The sequence below is a fragment of the Pteropus medius genome, unplaced genomic scaffold (assembly GCF_902729225.1).
Source record: "Pteropus medius unplaced genomic scaffold, Ma_sr-lr_union100, whole genome shotgun sequence".
Taxonomy (NCBI): Eukaryota; Metazoa; Chordata; class Mammalia; order Chiroptera; family Pteropodidae; genus Pteropus; species Pteropus medius.
Window position 1 is genome coordinate 77480 of NW_024342542.1, and position 10308 is coordinate 87787.

A 10308-nucleotide genomic window follows, 5' to 3' on the forward strand; every position below is an offset into this window, starting at 1 on the left:
CTTCTACCAGCAGTCTTTATATTATTCTTGTAAATTTTTAAAATTTGAAATTGTTTCAAAATGGAAAGTTTAAAAAAGAATATAGCCAAGTGCTGTGCCTCTTCTAGGAAGAGCTAATACACCAATATCCATCCTTTACTGCATCCCACAGAGTGAGGAAAAGTGAGAAAACCAGTCCCTAGTACATCAGACATTCAGAGAGGAAATGAAAATCTGACTATGTAATTAGGGAGTTCTTCATAACAGGCCCTACTGTCAACACTGTCTTGTTTAATGACAGTCAAAGGGACTCAAAGAACATCACAAATATGGCATTATGATTTATTAAACATAACCATGCTGCCCAAAGACCTTTATCATTCTTCAAAGGCTATCATATATCTCAAGTGGAATGACGATCTCTTCCCAGAGCACAAAGGACAATCAATGGCTTGAGTACAGAACAGATGATGGAACTGATTGGTGAACAGGAATCAACATACACACAACCACGCGCGCGCGCGCACACGCACGCACGCACGCACACACACACACACATACACACACAAACCCAAAAAACACAATTTTTAAAAATCTCCAAATTAGCTTTATTTTTACTGAATTCATCATGGGGTAACAAAAAATGCATTACATTATAATCGACTATTACAGACATTTATCCTTGCATTCCTCATATTCATTTTCTACTTTGTATCTGTTAATTCATATTATTTTAAAATATGTGATTTTGAAATAAAATAAGTAAAATACATGATTTCTTACTAAAAATCCCTAGTTCATATAACAAAGAGTTTAACTTGTCCTTGAAGTTATGTTCCTTTATTATTGAGAATATAATTGTTTAAATTGTTATTTAATGTTTAGAGAATTAAATTTATTTACCAGAAGCAGACAAACAAAACAATGTAAAAATAGTTTTCCAGAAGCTATTTCCATTATCTTCTTGCCTTTCTCCTACAAACTGGCGTTTTATCTTTACAAGTTCTCTGTTATTCTATAAGAAAGCTGCCCTTCTTCCAGTTTCATTAGAGATGGTGAACAGTGGTTAAAAACATAATAAACAAAAACAAAAAACAGTGTACCTAGGTTCCAGAGTTCATTTCACAGAACAAATGATGGGATGGGATGTTGGGGCAGCGTAAAAGATACAATACAATTCTGGTGAGACTAACAGTCATTCACAAAATTTACAGGGCTGTGGTAAAGGGAGAACAAAAATAAACCAGTTTCCTGCAGGTGGGCAAGAAGTCATAATGAGGAGGAATGTTGACGTATCAGGGCAGTGTAATTATGTGTTATGCCTTCTGATCATAATTATGAATAAAAAACAAATAATAATTAATAACAACATGTAAGTGATTGAGAGTTGAGGCAGAGAGAAGGAAAAACTGCATTACACCTTTTCTCGGACTCATTCAGTTTCTTAGGCTGGTATGTGAGGCCGTCTTGGGTGAAACCATAACAAAACCATTTTTTGCTAAGGTGATCGGCTTTCATGGGGTCCTTTTTTTGCACTTTGTCCAATGATAAAGCCCACTGGTTTATGCCTCTTGAAAAATACTTGTTCTAAAACAGTGAAGCACTGAAGAGACAATCTTGGAGAACATATTTCCAGGTAGCCTGAAACCCAGCAGACAATGTAGCTGTTGCCTAACAAACACAGAAACCTACATTGTATGCCAGGTTCATGCCCTAGACCTGGATGTTAGGCCTATAAGTCCTACTCATATATTATTTCAACACAATTGCTTCTGTATTCAAGGTTTTTGGCATTTAACCTCTCTACCACAGGGAAAAGACAGCAACAAGTCAGAATGCATTGCTAAGACTTATCTACTGCAAGTAAAATTTCCTTAAAACTGTCATACCATCAACTTGTCATTAAATAATCATGGTATTATGAGAATACTATTTAAATGTCCAGAGACAGATGTATGAACAAACAGGAAGATGGATAGATAAGATAAATAGAGTAAGTAGGTGGGTAGTTTGTGACCAATGGTGAGAAGGGGAGGAGGAGAGAGAGAGAGAGAGAGAAGAGAGAGAGAGAGAGAGAAATGGTTTTGCAACCAAACAATACCTTCTACAGGGGGAAGGGAGGGTAGCTAAAATACTAGATTCCTCCCCCTTGTGGTGTTTAAATCAAATACAACACATCATCCACACATCATGATGGCTCCACATTCTGGCTAATTACGGAAGACTTACCACCCCAGAATGTAACTCTATGTATGTATGTATATGTAAATCAAGGTAAAGTTTTCATTATTAAGGAATTCCAAATAACCTCAGCTCACGACACTATAACAGAAGCTAGAAGATGCCATCAGAGACCCAGTAGCCAGATGTAGCTACTGATTACAAAAGACAGGATCTACACTGGCTACTGAGCCATTGAGGGTACCTACACATTCCAGCAGTTAGATAATCCGCAGCCTTCTGGGGAGTGGCTCTGTGAAAGGAAAGAGAAGACATCAATCCTGGAAACTTATGTAAAAATGATTATCAAGAGATTTCAATTTCATATTTTCTTTATTGACATTCTGACAATAACTCCATGTACACAGTTAAAAACGACCTCTAGATTTATTTACTTACTCAGCATGTATTAATTGATATTGAGTGAAGTGCCAGATATGCTTTCAAGGAGAAAATTTTAAAAATGAAAACCCCTACCCTTCTGGAGAATACTTGATAGTTTGTGAGAAAATCTACAATTGATTATTTGGCATGTTTTGCAGTAAAATGTTTTATATATGAAAAATAAGTAGTAAGTATAACCATCAAAAAGAAAAAGCAAACAAACAAGCAAACAAACAATCCACTATTTATTTTATTATGGTCTTGGTACATCTTTGCTTTATGCCATTTTAACTTGGGTAATCTAGCAATCATACACATATGTAAAATAAATTACAGTGAAAAACATTGTTTCCTGCTACAAATTGAGGATAGTTATTTCTATCAAATGTCTAAAATACCAAAGAAAACTGCGAAAAGATATGTCAGTTCCAAGCTTTCCTCTCATAATACAATGTAGGTATAAAAAGTTAGGAGACAGTTGTTCTCGATTGATTGATTCATTCATTCATTCACTCAGTCACCACAAAAATGCTTACTAAGTGTCCTCTCTGTACTTTATGCCAGTCACTGGGAATGTGACACTGAATGAAGTCCCTGCACTCATGGAACTAAGAGTATAAGATTTAAGGTGCAGATAGAGAAAGACAGAAAAGAAACTCAATAGATATGTATGGTCATTTCACTGAGTAATGCAACAGTGAAGAGGAATGCTATTTTTCATAAGGTAGTTAGGAAAAGCATCATTGCAGGTGTAACACTTGAGCACATCCCTGAACGTGAAGGAGAACTATGTAAACACCTGGGGTGTAAAAGAACTCAATAGAGACAAGGCAAGTGTCAAAACAAAGGCTCTGTAACAGGAAAGGGCTGATGTCTTAAAGAAGGCGTTCTTACATTAGCACACGACCACTATGGGCCATTACTTTTTTTGACTTTTAGTATTATTCTAGGCTGTAAATGACTATGTAACTTTGCTCCAAGTACACATTTTAGAATCCTACTATCACTTAGAAAAGATTTAGGAAAGTTATTCTCAATTAGAAAAAAAGCTATACTTAGAACTTTAAATTAGTATAATTTGACTGGACATGCAGTTAGACCACAAAAAGACACTCAAATATTTATTGCCTAAGAAAGAGGCTTTTAAAAAGAAAATGTTAATACATTTCTATAATATATGAAAAGATAGCCAGCAATCTGGGAGCTTTACATATATAAATTTCAAGGAAATGCTTTAACTATTTAATCATAGATGTCTAATTTTAAGAAGGAACCCACTTGCCAATTTGTAATAGTATTTCACCAGGCAGTTAGCTCCTTGGAGAAGAAAAAATGGTGAAATTAACAAGGTAAAGTAGGTTTTTGTTTTATTATATTTTTTCTTTTTAAATAAATTAAAACCACCTTCATCTATGAAGTATATTCTGGCATTGCCTAAAAGCCAGGACACATATACCAAAGTGGGGAAAAAGACTATTTGTACAGGTTTTGCTGAATCTTACCGTCAATGTAAAAATAAAACATTTATAGAACACGCAAATTTATATTTCATAAACCACTAAAATTAAATATATATAACTCTTACAAATTAGACTAACAACTAAAATGAAGCAAAGGCTTAGTTTGGTTAGTTTTAATGCCAAAACCTAAAGGATTGTCTTTTATAACTTTGGTCCATTTAGATTAGAAGAATGGTATTTTTTAATTCTGAAAGCTTGCCCTATCTATCCTCCAAATCTTCCTAAATCTAAAGAACTATCAAGATGGCCTTTTCTCCCCACTTTTAAATTTACCTAGGTAATACAAAAAGGAAAAACTGTTAAATAAAATTTTATTAAAGGCTATTCTATAGATTAGCGTCAACCACTAACCAATAATACAATTTTTTAAAAGTTATTAAAATATAGACTAGAATATAAAGAATATACTATAGCACAGACTTAATTAGTAATATATTTTCAAAGTTTATGAATAAAAGTCAAAGAAAAGAAATAAGGTCTAAATAAAAATGTCACAGTATATAATTCTTGTATCTTACAATTCAGAAAACAACTAAGCCTCAGGAACGGGATAGAACTCTAATGGAGGTACTCACTGCTCAAGTCTTATTCACAGTGCAAACAAACAAAAGCAAGATTAAAAAACAAAACAAACAAACAAAAAACTCTGTCCATTCTGGCTTAAGACCATTTATTTGAGGTACACATAATGAGAAAGAGTTTAAAGGGAGAAAAAGATTCAATAAAAGTTAAGCCTGCCACCTGCTGTTGGAAAGTCTGCTTTGAATTGGGATAAAAACCATTTCTTGAAATGTTAACCTAGAATTTTAAGAGCTTACCCTCCAAATTAAAACACAGGTGACCTATAAACCAAACAAAGAAGTAAAGAAACCCACAGACATCAAATGGAATTCTCATCAACTTTTCACTGAAAATGAAAGAAAGGTTGCTTCATGGGACATTCAACTAAAGAGTAGACTTACCTTGCATTTTTAAGGAATTATATGGACAATTCAATTTTGATTCCCAAAAGTCTGTCAAACATTAGAAATTGTATTTGTTCAAAGAAATTTTGACCCCAAACACTGTATGTGGAAGAGAGATGAATAATGTCATAGCATTGCCAGAATGTTAACTTTACCAAGTGAAAATTGTAATGTTTGACTCTAGATTTTCCCTCCAACTCCTATCCATGACATTTCACATATTTTAGGGTATGTACTAGGAGCTTTCCATAATGAAATAGAAATATAGTCAGCTTCTAAAACATATTTATGGATTTGACAGCACACCATCATGCATCCTATTCTAACAACACAAGTGTTTACTTTAGAAATTAACAAAAACTGCCTCCCATAGGGTAGATCTCATGTTAAGTGTTCTTACACACACACACACACACACACACACACACACACACACACACCCATAAAAAACTCTGGGACACAAGAAAACTTTGGGAGGTGTTGGATATATCTATTACATTGATTATGATGATGGTGTCATGGATATTTGTATGTCCATATTAATCAAATTGTACACATTTAATACGTGCAGTTCTTTGTATATCGATAATACCTCAAATAAATTTGTTTACTAAAAAAACAAAAAAACAAAAAGAAAAAACTGCCTCCCACATGGTTAAGAACAAAAATCTAATTCTATAGCCCAGGAAAAAATGTACACGCATACACACAGTGTACCATGACATGAAATTAAGCCAGAGGAAAACCAACCTTTTAAATACAAGTGTCTAATTAAAGTATGTTCTTGTGAACTTGAATTCCTTTTGTGTTACGTCAGAGTATTTGAGCCAGGGTCTCAGCATAACCAGCATGTGGTTGCAGCCCGTCCAACTTTTGCATACCTGAGATCCTGTGACTACACTGACCAAAAACATTTATACCAGCTGATGGTCACTTGATTCTCATATCACTCTATTTAGTAAATTGCTCTGCAAATCAACTTAAGACTGAGGTAAACATTTCTGAGATGTTCCTGCTCAGGACATTTTTTAAAAAGACATTCCCTGCCAGATAAGTTTACTCTGAAAAGGTCTATGAAAGGATAGAGTTGGCACAAGATCCTAAAACAAACTTCAAAAGGCAAAACAAATCACAGTCCATAAAGAAAAATTCAGACTAGTTTTTAAAAAAAATAATATTAGCAATTAGGCATGTGCCTTTAATCCTTCTCAATGAAAACCAAAAATTTTTTAAAGTCGTTACATGAAAACATGAATCATTTTACTCATTAAAAACACTCAAAAGAAAAAGAATAGCTTTCATTTAAGTAACAGCTTTTTTATGGACAAGTTCCAGAAATTAATTGCACTAAATCCATTTGCAAATATATCTGTCACTCTCCCTCACTCTGAAAGAAATGCTTAAGGCATTCTCTTCATACAACGTGGGCAATGTGCCACAGTGGTGAGGAATTCTTATCATTGAAAAAAAAGTAAAATAATTTACATCCCATCAATGACAAGGAAAAAATATCAAAATGAGGTGACTTTTCTGAACCTATTAGTAATAGAAAAAGCAGTCAGTTCCTAAGAATTCCTGACTTACACTTTCAGTTAATCACAATTAACACATTACTATTCTTCACTATTACTAGAGTCTTTCTAAATTTGGTCTCATTTCTAAGCCTTGTGCTATTCTCTAAAGGCATAAAAATCACATACACATAATATTGCAGATTTCATTTATAACCAAATTTCCACCAAGCCTGCTTTTGTCACTGTACAGAATGCTGTCATTGAATACTCTCCTGGTACAAAATTCTTTATTTGGTCTTCCTTGACTCTTCTCATCAAGTTTCACTGAGCTCAGACTGACTGAAGGAGGAGCCAAATATTTGGCCTTTGCACACTGCAAACTGCTCGCCCAGCTCCAATTCTCCCTCTTCTGGGCCAGGTTCAAAGATACTCTTCTAAGATTCTAGGGGACCTTCCTGGAGTCCTCCATAAAGTTAGCCGTATGCTACCCAGGGCCAGCTCCCTGATCACTCAGTCTGTGTCTCAGCCAGAAACACAAGCCAAATTACTCTTTAATTGTTCGTTGAGAAATGTCTCCCTATGAGAATGTCAGCTCTTTGAGGTTAGAATTGAATCCTATTCTTCCAAGATTCTCCAGGTACTAACACAGTACACTGAGTCACAGTAATCTTTTAATAAGTATCTATAAAGAAATGAATCAAGTGTGTGGCACCTGTACTGATAAAAACACTTCAAAAAACAAATAACCAAAAAAAAAAAAGTGGAGAATATCTCCACTTTAGCAAAACTCTTGCATTTCTTTATCCTTTAAACATTACTTGAATTCCATCTGAGTTTTATGGTAACTTTCTATAAGATTTGTGAGTGCTTATAAAATTAAGCTATTTATAAAGGATTTATAAAGTGTATTTCCCCAAGAAACCTTCTAGTGAAAGCACTTAGAGTGAAAGTTTCTATATAAACCCTGCAGCACAAGAATAGCCTTGTTGCACAGAAGAGACCTTGGGATGTAGGAAGGCTATGCTAACCACCTCATGCTATATGATGTTAACAAGATCTACTCTGGTGAAATAAAAAAAAAAATGAGAAATTGAACAGGTAATTGTAGGGAGAGGGAGAAGAAAATAGAAGAAAGAAAACATAGGAACATCCATATGTTGTAATTTCTTCTTCATGTGGTTATAAAATGAACTAAATTTTCATCAAGCGAAGCCTCTTCCAAAAATCAGACATCTACCAGAAGTTAACACTGGGCTTCAATTATTATGAAATCCTTGGTAGTATGTTGATTTGTTACATTATGTGATTTGTATAAATGTTTTATAGCACAAAATAAGAGAAGACAGCAAACAGATAAGTGTGAACACTTGAAGGAACTAAAAAAAATGATTTGCAATGATGGAGGGCCAAATGTATATATCATCTTTATTGATGCTACCTGATGACCTAACTGCTACAATACCCACAAGACATTCAATCAACAAAGAGGAGTTAGATTCTACTTGTGTAACAAAGAGAAAATGGGAAAGTTAGTTGAGACTTATAAAGAAAGGCTGTTGATACGTGTTAAATAAAGGAAAAAGGGAGATTGAATATTTTTAAATTTCTAGAGAATGAAAGAAAGACAGCAATATAAATTCCTAACCTCACATCAAGTATTTGCTCTTAGAGTGGTCGCCAGCCAGTGAATGTGTGACCAGTTTTTCAAGTAGTCAAAAGGAAATCAAAAATGTTTTGGTGATAATACTCAGTACAAAGCAAGAGTCATGAAAAGTCTTGATAACAGTATTTTTCTCCCTCTTCTCTCATTAGTTGATGCTAGAGTACATCTATGCTCAAAGCGGGGAATTTTTGACAGTGTGTGGATGGTTCTGCAAAGTTTAAGTGTTTAGAGAAATATTATCAATCTAATTAAAAGTCAGATTCAAAAAATAACCAGATGTCAAAAGATCAAGCTCTCAACTTACAATTGGAGATGGAATTTTAAGATGGTCACAGAAGTAGTCTGGACTGTAAAAAGGAAGAAAGATACTGAAGAGGGAGAGCTAATGAAAATGACAAACAGCAAGGAGGAGCGGTGTAAGTCAGTAGAGCCAAAGAGAAAAGAGATATAAGAGAAGGCCAATACCTAGTCACAACACCAAGGCACTCATGAATGAGGCAACAGATTCATGTGAATCCTCCATTAACTAGGTAGAAGGGAAAGTTTATCAGATGGAGAAAACCAGAAAATTGGGAGAGGAAGGATAAAAGAAGGGTAACTCTTGAGAGTTAAAAAAAAGAAGTTAGAGAAGGTAAGCATCTGGAGTCTGAGAGAAAGGGAAGATTATTCATAGGCCTAGGCAAAGTCAAGAGATGGAGGAAGGAAGTCTTTCTTCCTGTGTAGGGTAGGGAGAACAGCAGTGGCAAACTTTTATCACTAGGTTGGAAAAGGGAAATAACAGAAACAAAACTGCTGTTTATATTGATGGTAAGAAACAGAGAGGAAATCTGGTTCCTCTTTCTAAGAGTGGAGAAAAAGGTCAGGAGAGGTACTTGCCACTAAAGGATAAAAGGATAGTGTAACCTTGAAAGTACTGGCTCAAAAAGGGCAAGAATAGTGTGTGTGTGTGTGTGTGTGTGTGTGTGTGTGTGTGTGTGTGTGTCAGATAATCTATGAGGGGAGTGTGAATAGTTTGCCTTGGGAGTAATTTTTTAGTCAAAAAGAAATAGCAAAACCCTCTTATTTAGAGAAAATGGCAAGGCATAAGGAACTCAATAATGCAGGGGAAATATCAATTTCTAATAAGAACACACTAGATGTAAGTTGGCAATGCTAGAAGAGCAGTGAGCCTCAGAACCTGATGAACAACACAAACCGTAAGACTGAGCTTTCTGGGGTATCCAGCCTGTGGGTTGCCTATACATCCTATGTAGATACAACAATCCAGGAACTAATCTAATTCCCTTATGTCCACAATCACCTAGTACCCTTCCTGATTCAATGTCTCTATGACCCTAACCCCATATTCATTCTCTCACCTCTCATTCCCAGTTAGTAGGCAATGGCATCAAACTATTCAAATTTGTCACTGACAATTACTATTCATTTTGATATTATCTCTGTTATGGATCCTATCTTGATTATTAAACTTTCTGTAGTCTGGGTGGGGGGGAATTGTAAAAAAAAAAAATCCACGCCAGGATGATAATTCTCTTCATGCTCAGTCAAACTCATCCTACTACTGAAGTCACTAATAGTTAATGTGAACCCTAAGCTGACAGGAAAGAAATGTGTACACTTTCTTTCACATTTGCCCCTATGGAAGCCAGGAGAGACCACGAAATTAGGGATGAGATAAATGGAGGTACTTAAAAGAACAGAATCAAAAGATATGGTGAAAACAAAACAAAACAAAACAAAACAAAACAAAGTAAAAAAAAAATAGGGATTCCCTAGATTGACTCTCATCTTTAGACAAAACCTTACAATTTTTTTGCTTTCATACTATCTCCTGATTGTCTAAGCTTAAAATAAGCCTGAATAAATTTTTTAAATCTTGAATAAGAAGTTTAGAAACTGGAACTCTGAGGTCCCAGTCAAGAAAACAAGTCGTGTTTTGATTTAGATGTGTCAGTCAGAACTGACAGAAAACTTAGGAAAATTGTCATTTTACTAATTTATCAAATAACGGGTTATAAAAGTCTTTCCCAAAGTGTGTTCTTTGGAGTATTAAACCAATAGAT

The 10308-nt window shown here is 34.7% G+C and overlaps 1 long non-coding RNA gene across 2 annotated transcripts in view; it reads right to left on the bottom strand.

Annotated features, from left to right (window-relative positions):
* Positions 1-563: 563 nt before the first annotated feature.
* LOC120605503 (uncharacterized) overlaps positions 564-10308 on the bottom strand; it is a 27047-nt gene continuing 17302 nt past the window's right edge. For both annotated transcript variants that reach the window (XR_005653644.1, XR_005653643.1), the window contains exon 3: positions 564-2452. This is a non-coding gene — a long non-coding RNA (uncharacterized LOC120605503). The remainder of the gene's footprint in view (positions 2453-10308) is intronic.